The sequence below is a fragment of the Lissotriton helveticus genome, chromosome 7 (genome assembly GCF_964261635.1).
Source record: "Lissotriton helveticus chromosome 7, aLisHel1.1, whole genome shotgun sequence".
Taxonomy (NCBI): Eukaryota; Metazoa; Chordata; class Amphibia; order Caudata; family Salamandridae; genus Lissotriton; species Lissotriton helveticus.
Window position 1 is genome coordinate 295,446,411 of NC_136068.1, and position 19,907 is coordinate 295,466,317.

Consider the following 19,907-nt stretch of genomic DNA (forward strand, 5'->3'; position numbering starts at 1 on the left):
TAATTTGCAGTCAAAAGATTAAATGTTAAAATTTCATCAGAATTGACCATTTTGGGAACGTTCGACAGCTCCGCGGTCATCGTTTTTCGTCCGAAAATTGATTTTTTGGACTTTACCAAAAATTATTCAAAATGTCAATTGGATCGTGCCTCATGTTGAATAACCACTTTTTAAACCCTCACAGTGACCAAAATTGCCATTTTTACAGAGTTTTGCTTACTCAGAAGCTTCAATTTTGACCAATTTCAGGCACAGAAATGACTTTAAACACACTTATTTTAGTTGAAAAGGTAATAATTCACATCCAACAGTAATTTGCAGTCAAAAGATTAAATGTTAAAATGTAATCAGAATTGACCATTTTGGGAACGTTCGACAGCTCCGCGGTCATCGTTTTTCGTCCGAAAATTGATTTCTTGGACTTTACCAAAAATGATTCAAAATGTCAATTGGATCGTGCCTCATGTTGAATAACCACTTTTTAAACCCTCACAGTAACCAAAATTGCCATTTTTACAGAGTTTTGCTTACTCAGAAGCTTCAATTTTGACCAATTTCAGGCACAGAAATGACTTTAAACACACTTATTTTAGTTGAAAAGGTAATAATTCACATCCAACAGTAATTTGCAGTCAAAAGATTAAATGTTAAAATTTCATCAGAATTGACCATTTTGGGAACGTTCGACAGCTCCGCGGTCATCGTTTTTCGTCCGAAAATTGATTTCTTGGACTTTACCAAAAATGATTCAAAATGTCAATTGGATCGTGCCTCATGTTGAATAACCACTTTTTAAACCCTCACAGTGACCAAAATTGCCATTTTTACAGAGTTTTGCTTACTCAGAAGCTTCAATTTTGACCAATTTCAGGCAGAGAAATGACTTTAAACACACTTATTTTAGTTGAAAAGGTAATAATTCACATCCAACAGTAATTTGCAGTCAAAAGATTAAATGTTAAAATTTCATCAGGATTGACCATTTTGGGAACGTTCGACAGCTCCGCGGTCATCGTTTTTCGTCCGAAAATTGATTTTTTGGACTTTACCAAAAATGATTCAAAATGTCAATTGGATCGTGCCTCATGTTGAATAACCACTTTTTAAAACCTCACAGTGACCAAAATTGCCATTTTTACAGAGTTTTGCTTAGTCAGAAGCTTCAATTTTGACCAATTTCAGGCAGAGAAATGACTTTAAACACACTTCTTTTAATTGAAAAGGTAATAATTCATATCCAACAGTAATTTGCAGTCAAAAGATTAAATGTTAAAATTTCATCAGAATTGACCATTTTGGGAAAGTTCGACAGCTCCGCGGTCATCGTTTTTTGTCCGAAAATGGATTTTTTGGACTTTACCAAAAATGATTCAAAATGTCAATTAGATCGTGCCTTGTGTTGAATAACCAGTTTTTAAACCCTCACAGTGACCAAAATTGCCATTTTTACAGAGTTTTGCTTACTCAGAAGCTTCAATTTTGACCAATTTCAGGCAGAGAAATGACTTTAAACACACTTATTTTAGTTGAAAAGGTAATAATTCACATCCAACAGTAATTTGCAGTCAAAAGATTAAATGTTAAAATTTCATCAGAATTGACCATTTTGGGAACGTTCGACAGCTCCGCGGTCATCGTTTTTCGTCCGAAAATTGATTTTTTGGACTTTACCAAAAATGATTCAAAATGTCAATTGGATCGTGCCTCATGTTGAATAACCACTTTTTAAACCCTCACAGTGACCAAAATTGCCATTTTTACAGAGTTTTGCTTACTCAGAAGCTTCAATTTTGACCAATTTCAGGCAGAGAAATGACTTTAAACACACTTATTTTAGTTGAAAAGATAATAATTCACATCCAACAGTAATTTGCAGTCAAAAGATTAAATGTTAAAATTTCATCAGAATTGACCATTTTGGGAACGTTCGACAGCTCCGCGGTCATCGTTTTTCGTCCGAAAATTGATTTTTTGGACTTTACCAAAAATTATTCAAAATGTCAATTGGATCGTGCCTCATGTTGAATAACCACTTTTTAAACCCTCACAGTGACCAAAGTTGCCATTTTTACAGAGTTTTGCTTACTCAGAAGCTTCAATTTTGACCAATTTCAGGCAGATAAATGACTTTAAACACACTTATTTTAGTTGAAAAGGTAATAATTCACATCTAACAGTAATTTGCAGTCAAAAGATTAAATGTTAACATTTAATCAGAATTGACCATTTTGGGAACGTTCGACAGCTCCGCGGTCATCGTTTTTCGTCCGAAAATTGATTTTTTGGACTTTACCAAAAATGATTCAAAATGTCAATTGGATCGTGCCTCATGTTGAATAACCACTTTTTAAACCCTCACAGTGACCAAAATTGCCATTTTTACAGAGTTTTGCTTACTCAGAAGCTTCAATTTTGACCAATTTCAGGCAGAGAAATGACTTTAAACACACTTATTTTAATTGAAAAGGTAATAATTCATATCCAACAGTAATTTGCAGTCAAAAGATTAAATGTTAAAATTTCATCAGAATTGACCATTTTGGGAACGTTCGACAGCTCCGCGATCATCGTTTTTTGTCCGAAAATGGATTTTTTGGACTTTACCAAAAATGATTCAAAATGTCAATTGGATCGTGCCTTGTGTTGAATAACCAGTTTTTAAACCCTCACAGTGACCAAAATTGCCATTTTTACAGAGTTTTGCTTACTCAGAAGCTTCAATTTTGACCAATTTCAGGCACAGAAATGACTTTAAACACACTTATTTTAGTTGAAAAGGTAATAATTCACATCCAACAGTAATTTGCAGTCAAAAGATTAAATGTTAAAATTTAATCAGAATTGACCATTTTGGGAACGTTCGACAGCTCCGCGGTCATCGTTTTTCGTCCGAAAATTGATTTTTTGGACTTTACCAAAAATGATTCAAAATGTCAATTGGATCGTGCCTCATGTTGAATAACCACTTTTTAAAACCTCACAGTGACCAAAATTGCCATTTTTACAGAGTTTTGCTTACTGAGAAGCTTCAATTTTGACCAATTTCAGGCAGAGAAATGACTTTAAACACACTTCTTTTAATTGAAAAGGTAATAATTCATATCCAACAGTAATTTGCAGTCAAAAGATTAAATGTTAAAATTTCATCAGAATTGACCATTTTGGGAACGTTCGACAGCTCCGCGGTCATCGTTTTTTGTCCGAAAATGGATTTTTTGGACTTTACCAAAAATGATTCAAAATGTCAATTAGATCGTGCCTTGTGTTGAATAACCAGTTTTTAAACCCTCACAGTGACCAAAATTGCCATTTTTACAGAGTTTTGCTTACTCAGAAGCTTCAATTTTGACCAATTTCAGGCAGAGAAATGACTTTAAACACACTTATTTTAGTTGAAAAGGTAATAATTCACATCCAACAGTAATTTGCAGTCAAAAGATTAAATGTTAAAATTTCATCAGAATTGACCATTTTGGGAACGTTCGACAGCTCCGCGGTCATCGTTTTTCGTCCGAAAATTGATTTTTTGGACTTTACCAAAAATGATTCAAAATGTCAATTGGATCGTGCCTCATGTTGAATAACCACTTTTTAAACCCTCACAGTGACCAAAATTGCCATTTTTACAGAGTTTTGCTTACTCAGAAGCTTCAATTTTGACCAATTTCAGGCAGAGAAATGACTTTAAACACACTTATTTTAGTTGAAAAGATAATAATTCACATCCAACAGTAATTTGCAGTCAAAAGATTAAATGTTAAAATTTCATCAGAATTGACCATTTTGGGAACGTTCGACAGCTCCGCGGTCATCGTTTTTCGTCCGAAAATTGATTTTTTGGACTTTACCAAAAATGATTCAAAATGTCAATTGGATCGTGCCTCATGTTGAATAACCACTTTTTAAAACCTCACAGTGACCAAAATTGCCATTTTTACAGAGTTTTGCTTACTCAGAAGCTTCAATTTTGACCAATTTCAGGCAGAGAAATGACTTTAAACACACTTATTTTAGTTGAAAAGGTAATAATTCACATCCAACAGTAATTTGCAGTCAAAAGATTAAATGTTAAAATTTCATCAGAATTGACCATTTTGGGAACGTTCGACAGCTCCGCGGTCATCGTTTTTCGTCCGAAAATTGATTTTTTGGACTTTACCAAAAATGATTCAAAATGTCAATTGGATCGTGCCTCATGTTGAATAACCACTTTTTAAACCCTCACAGTGACCAAAATTGCCATTTTTACAGAGTTTTGCTTACTCAGAAGCTTCAATTTTGACCAATTTCAGGCAGAGAAATGACTTTAAACACACTTATTTTAGTTGAAAAGATAATAATTCACATCCAACAGTAATTTGCAGTCAAAAGATTAAATGTTAAAATTTCATCAGAATTGACCATTTTGGGAACGTTCGACAGCTCCGCGGTCATCGTTTTTCGTCCGAAAATTGATTTTTTGGACTTTACCAAAAATTATTCAAAATGTCAATTGGATCGTGCCTCATGTTGAATAACCACTTTTTAAACCCTCACAGTGACCAAAATTGCCATTTTTACAGAGTTTTGCTTACTCAGAAGCTTCAATTTTGACCAATTTCAGGCAGATAAATGACTTTAAACACACTTATTTTAGTTGAAAAGGTAATAATTCACATCTAACAGTAATTTGCAGTCAAAAGATTAAATGTTAACATTTAATCAGAATTGACCATTTTGGGAACGTTCGACAGCTCCGCGGTCATCGTTTTTCGTCCGAAAATTGATTTTTTGGACTTTACCAAAAATGATTCAAAATGTCAATTGGATCGTGCCTCATGTTGAATAACCACTTTTTAAACCCTCACAGTGACCAAAATTGCCATTTTTACAGAGTTTTGCTTACTCAGAAGCTTCAATTTTGACCAATTTCAGGCAGAGAAATGACTTTAAACACACTTATTTTAATTGAAAAGGTAATAATTCATATCCAACAGTAATTTGCAGTCAAAAGATTAAATGTTAAAATTTCATCAGAATTGACCATTTTGGGAACGTTCGACAGCTCCGCGATCATCGTTTTTTGTCCGAAAATGGATTTTTTGGACTTTACCAAAAATGATTCAAAATGTCAATTGGATCGTGCCTTGTGTTGAATAACCAGTTTTTAAACCCTCACAGTGACCAAAATTGCCATTTTTACAGAGTTTTGCTTACTCAGAAGCTTCAATTTTGACCAATTTCAGGCACAGAAATGACTTTAAACACACTTATTTTAGTTGAAAAGGTAATAATTCACATCCAACAGTAATTTGCAGTCAAAAGATTAAATGTTAAAATTTAATCAGAATTGACCATTTTGGGAACGTTCGACAGCTCCGCGGTCATCGTTTTTCGTCCGAAAATTGATTTTTTGGACTTTACCAAAAATGATTCAAAATGTCAATTGGATCGTGCCTCATGTTGAATAACCACTTTTTAAAACCTCACAGTGACCAAAATTGCCATTTTTACAGAGTTTTGCTTACTGAGAAGCTTCAATTTTGACCAATTTCAGGCAGAGAAATGACTTTAAACACACTTCTTTTAATTGAAAAGGTAATAATTCATATCCAACAGTAATTTGCAGTCAAAAGATTAAATGTTAAAATTTCATCAGAATTGACCATTTTGGGAACGTTCGACAGCTCCGCGGTCATCGTTTTTTGTCCGAAAATGGATTTTTTGGACTTTACCAAAAATGATTCAAAATGTCAATTAGATCGTGCCTTGTGTTGAATAACCAGTTTTTAAACCCTCACAGTGACCAAAATTGCCATTTTTACAGAGTTTTGCTTACTCAGAAGCTTCAATTTTGACCAATTTCAGGCAGAGAAATGACTTTAAACACACTTATTTTAGTTGAAAAGGTAATAATTCACATCCAACAGTAATTTGCAGTCAAAAGATTAAATGTTAAAATTTCATCAGAATTGACCATTTTGGGAACGTTCGACAGCTCCGCGGTCATCGTTTTTCGTCCGAAAATTGATTTTTTGGACTTTACCAAAAATGATTCAAAATGTCAATTGGATCGTGCCTCATGTTGAATAACCACTTTTTAAACCCTCACAGTGACCAAAATTGCCATTTTTACAGAGTTTTGCTTACTCAGAAGCTTCAATTTTGACCAATTTCAGGCAGAGAAATGACTTTAAACACACTTATTTTAGTTGAAAAGATAATAATTCACATCCAACAGTAATTTGCAGTCAAAAGATTAAATGTTAAAATTTCATCAGAATTGACCATTTTGGGAACGTTCGACAGCTCCGCGGTCATCGTTTTTCGTCCGAAAATTGATTTTTTGGACTTTACCAAAAATGATTCAAAATGTCAATTGGATCGTGCCTCATGTTGAATAACCACTTTTTAAAACCTCACAGTGACCAAAATTGCCATTTTTACAGAGTTTTGCTTACTCAGAAGCTTCAATTTTGACCAATTTCAGGCAGAGAAATGACTTTAAACACACTTATTTTAGTTGAAAAGGTAATAATTCACATCCAACAGTAATTTGCAGTCAAAAGATTAAATGTTAAAATTTCATCAGAATTGACCATTTTGGGAACGTTCGACAGCTCCGCGGTCATCGTTTTTCGTCCGAAAATTGATTTTTTGGACTTTACCAAAAATGATTCAAAATGTCAATTGGATCGTGCCTCATGTTGAATAACCACTTTTTAAACCCTCACAGTGACCAAAATTGCCATTTTTACAGAGTTTTGCTTACTCAGAAGCTTCAATTTTGACCAATTTCAGGCAGAGAAATGACTTTAAACACACTTATTTTAGTTGAAAAGATAATAATTCACATCCAACAGTAATTTGCAGTCAAAAGATTAAATGTTAAAATTTCATCAGAATTGACCATTTTGGGAACGTTCGACAGCTCCGCGGTCATCGTTTTTCGTCCGAAAATTGATTTTTTGGACTTTACCAAAAATTATTCAAAATGTCAATTGGATCGTGCCTCATGTTGAATAACCACTTTTTAAACCCTCACAGTGACCAAAATTGCCATTTTTACAGAGTTTTGCTTACTCAGAAGCTTCAATTTTGACCAATTTCAGGCAGATAAATGACTTTAAACACACTTATTTTAGTTGAAAAGGTAATAATTCACATCTAACAGTAATTTGCAGTCAAAAGATTAAATGTTAACATTTAATCAGAATTGACCATTTTGGGAACGTTCGACAGCTCCGCGGTCATCGTTTTTCGTCCGAAAATTGATTTTTTGGACTTTACCAAAAATGATTCAAAATGTCAATTGGATCGTGCCTCATGTTGAATAACCACTTTTTAAACCCTCACAGTGACCAAAATTGCCATTTTTACAGAGTTTTGCTTACTCAGAAGCTTCAATTTTGACCAATTTCAGGCAGAGAAATGACTTTAAACACACTTATTTTAATTGAAAAGGTAATAATTCATATCCAACAGTAATTTGCAGTCAAAAGATTAAATGTTAAAATTTCATCAGAATTGACCATTTTGGGAACGTTCGACAGCTCCGCGATCATCGTTTTTTGTCCGAAAATGGATTTTTTGGACTTTACCAAAAATGATTCAAAATGTCAATTGGATCGTGCCTTGTGTTGAATAACCAGTTTTTAAACCCTCACAGTGACCAAAATTGCCATTTTTACAGAGTTTTGCTTACTCAGAAGCTTCAATTTTGACCAATTTCAGGCACAGAAATGACTTTAAACACACTTATTTTAGTTGAAAAGGTAATAATTCACATCCAACAGTAATTTGCAGTCAAAAGATTAAATGTTAAAATTTAATCAGAATTGACCATTTTGGGAACGTTCGACAGCTCCGCGGTCATCGTTTTTCGTCCGAAAATTGATTTTTTGGACTTTACCAAAAATGATTCAAAATGTCAATTGGATCGTGCCTCATGTTGAATAACCACTTTTTAAACCCTCACAGTGACCAAAATTGCCATTTTTACAGAGTTTTGCTTACTCAGAAGCTTCAATTTTGACCAATTTCAAGCAGAGAAATGACTTTAAACACACTTATTTTAGTTGAAAAAGTAATAATTCACATCCAACAGTAATTTGCAGTCAAAAGATTAAATGTTAAAATTTAATCAGAATTGACCATTTTGGGAACGTTCGACAGCTCCGCGGTCATCGTTTTTCGTCCGAAAATTGATTTTTTGGACTTTACCAAAAATGATTCAAAATGTCAATTGGATCGTGCCTCATGTTGAATAACCACTTTTTAAAACCTCACAGTGACCAAAATTGCCATTTTTACAGAGTTTTGCTTACTGAGAAGCTTCAATTTTGACCAATTTCAGGCAGAGAAATGACTTTAAACACACTTCTTTTAATTGAAAAGGTAATAATTCATATCCAACAGTAATTTGCAGTCAAAAGATTAAATGTTAAAATTTCATCAGAATTGACCATTTTGGGAACGTTCGACAGCTCCGCGGTCATCGTTTTTTGTCCGAAAATGGATTTTTTGGACTTTACCAAAAATGATTCAAAATGTCAATTAGATCGTGCCTTGTGTTGAATAACCAGTTTTTAAACCCTCACAGTGACCAAAATTGCCATTTTTACAGAGTTTTGCTTACTCAGAAGCTTCAATTTTGACCAATTTCAGGCAGAGAAATGACTTTAAACACACTTATTTTAGTTGAAAAGGTAATAATTCACATCCAACAGTAATTTGCAGTAATGTTAAAATTTCATCAGAATTGACCATTTTGGGAACGTTCGACAGCTCCGCGGTCATCGTTTTTCGTCCGAAAATTGATTTTTTGGACTTTACCAAAAATGATTCAAAATGTCAATTGGATCGTGCCTCATGTTGAATAACCACTTTTTAAACCCTCACAGTGACCAAAATTGCCATTTTTACAGAGTTTTGCTTACTCAGAAGCTTCAATTTTGACCAATTTCAGGCAGATAAATGACTTTAAACACACTTATTTTAGTTGAAAAGGTAATAATTCACATCTAACAGTAATTTGCAGTCAAAAGATTAAATGTTAACATTTAATCAGAATTGACCATTTTGGGAACGTTCGACAGCTCCGCGGTCATCGTTTTTCGTCCGAAAATTGATTTTTTGGACTTTACCAAAAATGATTCAAAATGTCAATTGGATCGTGCCTCATGTTGAATAACCACTTTTTAAACCCTCACAGTGACCAAAATTGCCATTTTTACAGAGTTTTGCTTACTCAGAAGCTTCAATTTTGACCAATTTCAGGCAGAGAAATGACTTTAAACACACTTATTTTAATTGAAAAGGTAATAATTCATATCCAACAGTAATTTGCAGTCAAAAGATTAAATGTTAAAATTTCATCAGAATTGACCATTTTGGGAACGTTCGACAGCTCCGCGATCATCGTTTTTTGTCCGAAAATGGATTTTTTGGACTTTACCAAAAATGATTCAAAATGTCAATTGGATCGTGCCTTGTGTTGAATAACCAGTTTTTAAACCCTCACAGTGACCAAAATTGCCATTTTTACAGAGTTTTGCTTACTCAGAAGCTTCAATTTTGACCAATTTCAGGCACAGAAATGACTTTAAACACACTTATTTTAGTTGAAAAGGTAATAATTCACATCCAACAGTAATTTGCAGTCAAAAGATTAAATGTTAAAATTTAATCAGAATTGACCATTTTGGGAACGTTCGACAGCTCCGCGGTCATCGTTTTTCGTCCGAAAATTGATTTTTTGGACTTTACCAAAAATGATTCAAAATGTCAATTGGATCGTGCCTCATGTTGAATAACCACTTTTTAAAACCTCACAGTGACCAAAATTGCCATTTTTACAGAGTTTTGCTTACTGAGAAGCTTCAATTTTGACCAATTTCAGGCAGAGAAATGACTTTAAACACACTTCTTTTAATTGAAAAGGTAATAATTCATATCCAACAGTAATTTGCAGTCAAAAGATTAAATGTTAAAATTTCATCAGAATTGACCATTTTGGGAACGTTCGACAGCTCCGCGGTCATCGTTTTTTGTCCGAAAATGGATTTTTTGGACTTTACCAAAAATGATTCAAAATGTCAATTAGATCGTGCCTTGTGTTGAATAACCACTTTTTAAACCCTCACAGTGACCAAAATTGCCATTTTTACAGAGTTTTGCTTACTCAGAAGCTTCAATTTTGACCAATTTCAGGCAGAGAAATGACTTTAAACACACTTATTTTAGTTGAAAAGGTAATAATTCACATCCAACAGTAATTTGCAGTCAAAAGATTAAATGTTAAAATTTCATCAGAATTGACCATTTTGGGAACGTTCGACAGCTCCGCGGTCATCGTTTTTCGTCCGAAAATTGATTTTTGGACTTTACCAAAAATGATTCAAAATGTCAATTGGATCGTGCCTCATGTTGAATAACCACTTTTTAAACCCTCACAGTGACCAAAATTGCCATTTTTACAGAGTTTTGCTTACTAAGAAGCTTCAATTTTGACCAATTTCAGGCAGAGAAATGACTTTAAACACACTTATTTTAGTTGAAAAGATAATAATTCACATCCAACAGTAATTTGCAGTCAAAAGATTAAATGTTAAAATTTCATCAGAATTGACCATTTTGGGAACGTTCGACAGCTCCGCGGTCATCGTTTTTCGTCCGAAAATTGATTTTTTGGACTTTACCAAAAATGATTCAAAATGTCAATTGGATCGTGCCTCATGTTGAATAACCACTTTTTAAAACCTCACAGTGACCAAAATTGCCATTTTTACAGAGTTTTGCTTACTCAGAAGCTTCAATTTTGACCAATTTCAGGCATAGAAATGACTTTAAACACACTTATTTTAGTTGAAAAGGTAATAATTCACATCCAACAGTAATTTGCAGTCAAAAGATTAAATGTTAAAATTTCATCAGAATTGACCATTTTGGGAACGTTCGACAGCTCCGCGGTCATCGTTTTTCGTCCGAAAATTGATTTTTTGGACTTTACCAAAAATGATTCAAAATGTCAATTGGATCGTGCCTCATGTTGAATAACCACTTTTTAAACCCTCACAGTGACCAAAATTGCCATTTTTACAGAGTTTTGCTTACTCAGAAGCTTCAATTTTGACCAATTTCAGGCAGAGAAATGACTTTAAACACACTTATTTTAGTTGAAAAGATAATAATTCACATCCAACAGTAATTTGCAGTCAAAAGATTAAATGTTAAAATTTCATCAGAATTGACCATTTTGGGAACGTTCGACAGCTCCGCGGTCATCGTTTTTCGTCCGAAAATTGATTTTTTGGACTTTACCAAAAATTATTCAAAATGTCAATTGGATCGTGCCTCATGTTGAATAACCACTTTTTAAACCCTCACAGTGACCAAAATTGCCATTTTTACAGAGTTTTGCTTACTCAGAAGCTTCAATTTTGACCAATTTCAGGCAGATAAATGACTTTAAACACACTTATTTTAGTTGAAAAGGTAATAATTCACATCTAACAGTAATTTGCAGTCAAAAGATTAAATGTTAACATTTAATCAGAATTGACCATTTTGGGAACGTTCGACAGCTCCGCGGTCATCGTTTTTCGTCCGAAAATTGATTTTTTGGACTTTACCAAAAATGATTCAAAATGTCAATTGGATCGTGCCTCATGTTGAATAACCACTTTTTAAACCCTCACAGTGACCAAAATTGCCATTTTTACAGAGTTTTGCTTACTCAGAAGCTTCAATTTTGACCAATTTCAGGCACAGAAATGACTTTAAACACACTTATTTTAGTTGAAAAGGTAATAATTCACATCCAACAGTAATTTGCAGTCAAAAGATTAAATGTTAAAATTTAATCAGAATTGACCATTTTGGGAACGTTCGACAGCTCCGCGGTCATCGTTTTTCGTCCGAAAATTGATTTTTTGGACTTTACCAAAAATGATTCAAAATGTCAATTGGATCGTGCCTCATGTTGAATAACCACTTTTTAAACCCTCACAGTGACCAAAATTGCCATTTTTACAGAGTTTTGCTTACTCAGAAGCTTCAATTTTGACCAATTTCAAGCAGAGAAATGACTTTAAACACACTTATTTTAGTTGAAAAAGTAATAATTCACATCCAACAGTAATTTGCAGTCAAAAGATTAAATGTTAAAATTTAATCAGAATTGACCATTTTGGGAACGTTCGACAGCTCCGCGGTCATCGTTTTTCGTCCGAAAATTGATTTTTTGGACTTTACCAAAAATGATTCAAAATGTCAATTGGATCGTGCCTCATGTTGAATAACCACTTTTTAAAACCTCACAGTGACCAAAATTGCCATTTTTACAGAGTTTTGCTTACTGAGAAGCTTCAATTTTGACCAATTTCAGGCAGAGAAATGACTTTAAACACACTTCTTTTAATTGAAAAGGTAATAATTCATATCCAACAGTAATTTGCAGTCAAAAGATTAAATGTTAAAATTTCATCAGAATTGACCATTTTGGGAACGTTCGACAGCTCCGCGATCATCGTTTTTTGTCCGAAAATGGATTTTTTGGACTTTACCAAAAATGATTCAAAATGTCAATTGGATCGTGCCTTGTGTTGAATAACCAGTTTTTAAACCCTCACAGTGACCAAAATTGCCATTTTTACAGAGTTTTGCTTACTCAGAAGCTTCAATTTTGACCAATTTCAGGCACAGAAATGACTTTAAACACACTTATTTTAGTTGAAAAGGTAATAATTCACATCCAACAGTAATTTGCAGTCAAAAGATTAAATGTTAAAATTTAATCAGAATTGACCATTTTGGGAACGTTCGACAGCTCCGCGGTCATCGTTTTTCGTCCGAAAATTGATTTTTTGGACTTTACCAAAAATGATTCAAAATGTCAATTGGATCGTGCCTCATGTTGAATAACCACTTTTTAAAACCTCACAGTGACCAAAATTGCCATTTTTACAGAGTTTTGCTTACTGAGAAGCTTCAATTTTGACCAATTTCAGGCAGAGAAATGACTTTAAACACACTTCTTTTAATTGAAAAGGTAATAATTCATATCCAACAGTAATTTGCAGTCAAAAGATTAAATGTTAAAATTTCATCAGAATTGACCATTTTGGGAACGTTCGACAGCTCCGCGGTCATCGTTTTTTGTCCGAAAATGGATTTTTTGGACTTTACCAAAAATGATTCAAAATGTCAATTAGATCGTGCCTTGTGTTGAATAACCAGTTTTTAAACCCTCACAGTGACCAAAATTGCCATTTTTACAGAGTTTTGCTTACTCAGAAGCTTCAATTTTGACCAATTTCAGGCAGAGAAATGACTTTAAACACACTTATTTTAGTTGAAAAGGTAATAATTCACATCCAACAGTAATTTGCAGTCAAAAGATTAAATGTTAAAATTTCATCAGAATTGACCATTTTGGGAACGTTCGACAGCTCCGCGGTCATCGTTTTTCGTCCGAAAATTGATTTTTTGGACTTTACCAAAAATGATTCAAAATGTCAATTGGATCGTGCCTCATGTTGAATAACCACTTTTTAAACCCTCACAGTGACCAAAATTGCCATTTTTACAGAGTTTTGCTTACTCAGAAGCTTCAATTTTGACCAATTTCAGGCAGAGAAATGACTTTAAACACACTTATTTTAGTTGAAAAGATAATAATTCACATCCAACAGTAATTTGCAGTCAAAAGATTAAATGTTAAAATTTCATCAGAATTGACCATTTTGGGAACGTTCGACAGCTCCGCGGTCATCGTTTTTCGTCCGAAAATTGATTTTTTGGACTTTACCAAAAATGATTCAAAATGTCAATTGGATCGTGCCTCATGTTGAATAACCACTTTTTAAAACCTCACAGTGACCAAAATTGCCATTTTTACAGAGTTTTGCTTACTCAGAAGCTTCAATTTTGACCAATTTCAGGCAGAGAAATGACTTTAAACACACTTATTTTAGTTGAAAAGGTAATAATTCACATCCAACAGTAATTTGCAGTCAAAAGATTAAATGTTAAAATTTCATCAGAATTGACCATTTTGGGAACGTTCGACAGCTCCGCGGTCATCGTTTTTCGTCCGAAAATTGATTTTTTGGACTTTACCAAAAATGATTCAAAATGTCAATTGGATCGTGCCTCATGTTGAATAACCACTTTTTAAACCCTCACAGTGACCAAAATTGCCATTTTTACAGAGTTTTGCTTACTCAGAAGCTTCAATTTTGACCAATTTCAGGCAGAGAAATGACTTTAAACACACTTATTTTAGTTGAAAAGATAATAATTCACATCCAACAGTAATTTGCAGTCAAAAGATTAAATGTTAAAATTTCATCAGAATTGACCATTTTGGGAACGTTCGACAGCTCCGCGGTCATCGTTTTTCGTCCGAAAATTGATTTTTTGGACTTTACCAAAAATTATTCAAAATGTCAATTGGATCGTGCCTCATGTTGAATAACCACTTTTTAAACCCTCACAGTGACCAAAATTGCCATTTTTACAGAGTTTTGCTTACTCAGAAGCTTCAATTTTGACCAATTTCAGGCAGATAAATGACTTTAAACACACTTATTTTAGTTGAAAAGGTAATAATTCACATCTAACAGTAATTTGCAGTCAAAAGATTAAATGTTAACATTTAATCAGAATTGACCATTTTGGGAACGTTCGACAGCTCCGCGGTCATCGTTTTTCGTCCGAAAATTGATTTTTTGGACTTTACCAAAAATGATTCAAAATGTCAATTGGATCGTGCCTCATGTTGAATAACCACTTTTTAAACCCTCACAGTGACCAAAATTGCCATTTTTACAGAGTTTTGCTTACTCAGAAGCTTCAATTTTGACCAATTTCAGGCAGAGAAATGACTTTAAACACACTTATTTTAATTGAAAAGGTAATAATTCATATCCAACAGTAATTTGCAGTCAAAAGATTAAATGTTAAAATTTCATCAGAATTGACCATTTTGGGAACGTTCGACAGCTCCGCGATCATCGTTTTTTGTCCGAAAATGGATTTTTTGGACTTTACCAAAAATGATTCAAAATGTCAATTGGATCGTGCCTTGTGTTGAATAACCAGTTTTTAAACCCTCACAGTGACCAAAATTGCCATTTTTACAGAGTTTTGCTTACTCAGAAGCTTCAATTTTGACCAATTTCAGGCACAGAAATGACTTTAAACACACTTATTTTAGTTGAAAAGGTAATAATTCACATCCAACAGTAATTTGCAGTCAAAAGATTAAATGTTAAAATTTAATCAGAATTGACCATTTTGGGAACGTTCGACAGCTCCGCGGTCATCGTTTTTCGTCCGAAAATTGATTTTTTGGACTTTACCAAAAATGATTCAAAATGTCAATTGGATCGTGCCTCATGTTGAATAACCACTTTTTAAACCCTCACAGTGACCAAAATTGCCATTTTTACAGAGTTTTGCTTACTCAGAAGCTTCAATTTTGACCAATTTCAAGCAGAGAAATGACTTTAAACACACTTATTTTAGTTGAAAAAGTAATAATTCACATCCAACAGTAATTTGCAGTCAAAAGATTAAATGTTAAAATTTAATCAGAATTGACCATTTTGGGAACGTTCGACAGCTCCGCGGTCATCGTTTTTCGTCCGAAAATTGATTTTTTGGACTTTACCAAAAATGATTCAAAATGTCAATTGGATCGTGCCTCATGTTGAATAACCACTTTTTAAAACCTCACAGTGACCAAAATTGCCATTTTTACAGAGTTTTGCTTACTGAGAAGCTTCAATTTTGACCAATTTCAGGCAGAGAAATGACTTTAAACACACTTCTTTTAATTGAAAAGGTAATAATTCATATCCAACAGTAATTTGCAGTCAAAAGATTAAATGTTAAAATTTCATCAGAATTGACCATTTTGGGAACGTTCGACAGCTCCGCGGTCATCGTTTTTTGTCCGAAAATGGATTTTTTGGACTTTACCAAAAATGATTCAAAATGTCAATTAGATCGTGCCTTGTGTTGAATAACCAGTTTTTAAACCCTCACAGTGACCAAAATTGCCATTTTTACAGAGTTTTGCTTACTCAGAAGCTTCAATTTTGACCAATTTCAGGCAGAGAAATGACTTTAAACACACTTATTTTAGTTGAAAAGGTAATAATTCACATCCAACAGTAATTTGCAGTAATGTTAAAATTTCATCAGAATTGACCATTTTGGGAACGTTCGACAGCTCCGCGGTCATCGTTTTTCGTCCGAAAATTGATTTTTTGGACTTTACCAAAAATGATTCAAAATGTCAATTGGATCGTGCCTCATGTTGAATAACCACTTTTTAAACCCTCACAGTGACCAAAATTGCCATTTTTACAGAGTTTTGCTTACTCAGAAGCTTCAATTTTGACCAATTTCAGGCAGATAAATGACTTTAAACACACTTATTTTAGTTGAAAAGGTAATAATTCACATCTAACAGTAATTTGCAGTCAAAAGATTAAATGTTAACATTTAATCAGAATTGACCATTTTGGGAACGTTCGACAGCTCCGCGGTCATCGTTTTTCGTCCGAAAATTGATTTTTTGGACTTTACCAAAAATGATTCAAAATGTCAATTGGATCGTGCCTCATGTTGAATAACCACTTTTTAAACCCTCACAGTGACCAAAATTGCCATTTTTACAGAGTTTTGCTTACTCAGAAGCTTCAATTTTGACCAATTTCAGGCAGAGAAATGACTTTAAACACACTTATTTTAATTGAAAAGGTAATAATTCATATCCAACAGTAATTTGCAGTCAAAAGATTAAATGTTAAAATTTCATCAGAATTGACCATTTTGGGAACGTTCGACAGCTCCGCGATCATCGTTTTTTGTCCGAAAATGGATTTTTTGGACTTTACCAAAAATGATTCAAAATGTCAATTGGATCGTGCCTTGTGTTGAATAACCAGTTTTTAAACCCTCACAGTGACCAAAATTGCCATTTTTACAGAGTTTTGCTTACTCAGAAGCTTCAATTTTGACCAATTTCAGGCACAGAAATGACTTTAAACACACTTATTTTAGTTGAAAAGGTAATAATTCACATCCAACAGTAATTTGCAGTCAAAAGATTAAATGTTAAAATTTAATCAGAATTGACCATTTTGGGAACGTTCGACAGCTCCGCGGTCATCGTTTTTCGTCCGAAAATTGATTTTTTGGACTTTACCAAAAATGATTCAAAATGTCAATTGGATCGTGCCTCATGTTGAATAACCACTTTTTAAAACCTCACAGTGACCAAAATTGCCATTTTTACAGAGTTTTGCTTACTGAGAAGCTATAATTTTGACCAATTTCAGGCAGAGAAATGACTTTAAACACACTTCTTTTAATTGAAAAGGTAATAATTCATATCCAACAGTAATTTGCAGTCAAAAGATTAAATGTTAAAATTTCATCAGAATTGACCATTTTGGGAACGTTCGACAGCTCCGCGGTCATCGTTTTTTGTCCGAAAATGGATTTTTTGGACTTTACCAAAAATGATTCAAAATGTCAATTAGATCGTGCCTTGTGTTGAATAACCACTTTTTAAACCCTCACAGTGACCAAAATTGCCATTTTTACAGAGTTTTGCTTACTCAGAAGCTTCAATTTTGACCAATTTCAGGCAGAGAAATGACTTTAAACACACTTATTTTAGTTGAAAAGGTAATAATTCACATCCAACAGTAATTTGCAGTCAAAAGATTAAATGTTAAAATTTCATCAGAATTGACCATTTTGGGAACGTTCGACAGCTCCGCGGTCATCGTTTTTCGTCCGAAAATTGATTTTTGGACTTTACCAAAAATGATTCAAAATGTCAATTGGATCGTGCCTCATGTTGAATAACCACTTTTTAAACCCTCACAGTGACCAAAATTGCCATTTTTACAGAGTTTTGCTTACTAAGAAGCTTCAATTTTGACCAATTTCAGGCAGAGAAATGACTTTAAACACACTTATTTTAGTTGAAAAGATAATAATTCACATCCAACAGTAATTTGCAGTCAAAAGATTAAATGTTAAAATTTCATCAGAATTGACCATTTTGGGAACGTTCGACAGCTCCGCGGTCATCGTTTTTCGTCCGAAAATTGATTTTTTGGACTTTACCAAAAATGATTCAAAATGTCAATTGGATCGTGCCTCATGTTGAATAACCACTTTTTAAAACCTCACAGTGACCAAAATTGCCATTTTTACAGAGTTTTGCTTACTCAGAAGCTTCAATTTTGACCAATTTCAGGCATAGAAATGACTTTAAACACACTTATTTTAGTTGAAAAGGTAATAATTCACATCCAACAGTAATTTGCAGTCAAAAGATTAAATGTTAAAATTTCATCAGAATTGACCATTTTGGGAACGTTCGACAGCTCCGCGGTCATCGTTTTTCGTCCGAAAATTGATTTTTTGGACTTTACCAAAAATGATTCAAAATGTCAATTGGATCGTGCCTCATGTTGAATAACCACTTTTTAAACCCTCACAGTGACCAAAATTGCCATTTTTACAGAGTTTTGCTTACTCAGAAGCTTCAATTTTGACCAATTTCAGGCAGAGAAATGACTTTAAACACACTTATTTTAGTTGAAAAGATAATAATTCACATCCAACAGTAATTTGCAGTCAAAAGATTAAATGTTAAAATTTCATCAGAATTGACCATTTTGGGAACGTTCGACAGCTCCGCGGTCATCGTTTTTCGTCCGAAAATTGATTTTTTGGACTTTACCAAAAATTATTCAAAATGTCAATTGGATCGTGCCTCATGTTGAATAACCACTTTTTAAACCCTCACAGTGACCAAAATTGCCATTTTTACAGAGTTTTGCTTACTCAGAAGCTTCAATTTTGACCAATTTCAGGCAGATAAATGACTTTAAACACACTTATTTTAGTTGAAAAGGTAATAATTCACATCTAACAGTAATTTGCAGTCAAAAGATTAAATGTTAACATTTAATCAGAATTGACCATTTTGGGAACGTTCGACAGCTCCGCGGTCATCGTTTTTCGTCCGAAAATTGATTTTTTGGACTTTACCAAAAATGATTCAAAATGTCAATTGGATCGTGCCTCATGTTGAATAACCACTTTTTAAACCCTCACAGTGACCAAAATTGCCATTTTTACAGAGTTTTGCTTACTCAGAAGCTTCAATTTTGACCAATTTCAGGCACAGAAATGACTTTAAACACACTTATTTTAGTTGAAAAGGTAATAATTCACATCCAACAGTAATTTGCAGTCAAAAGATTAAATGTTAAAATTTAATCAGAATTGACCATTTTGGGAACGTTCGACAGCTCCGCGGTCATCGTTTTTCGTCCGAAAATTGATTTTTTGGACTTTACCAAAAATGATTCAAAATGTCAATTGGATCGTGCCTCATGTTGAATAACCACTTTTTAAACCCTCACAGTGACCAAAATTGCCATTTTTACAGAGTTTTGCTTACTCAGAAGCTTCAATTTTGACCAATTTCAAGCAGAGAAATGACTTTAAACACACTTATTTTAGTTGAAAAAGTAATAATTCACATCCAACAGTAATTTGCAGTCAAAAGATTAAATGTTAAAATTTAATCAGAATTGACCATTTTGGGAACGTTCGACAGCTCCGCGGTCATCGTTTTTCGTCCGAAAATTGATTTTTTGGACTTTACCAAAAATGATTCAAAATGTCAATTGGATCGTGCCTCATGTTGAATAACCACTTTTTAAAACCTCACAGTGACCAAAATTGCCATTTTTACAGAGTTTTGCTTACTGAGAAGCTTCAATTTTGACCAATTTCAGGCAGAGAAATGACTTTAAACACACTTCTTTTAATTGAAAAGGTAATAATTCATATCCAACAGTAATTTGCAGTCAAAAGATTAAATG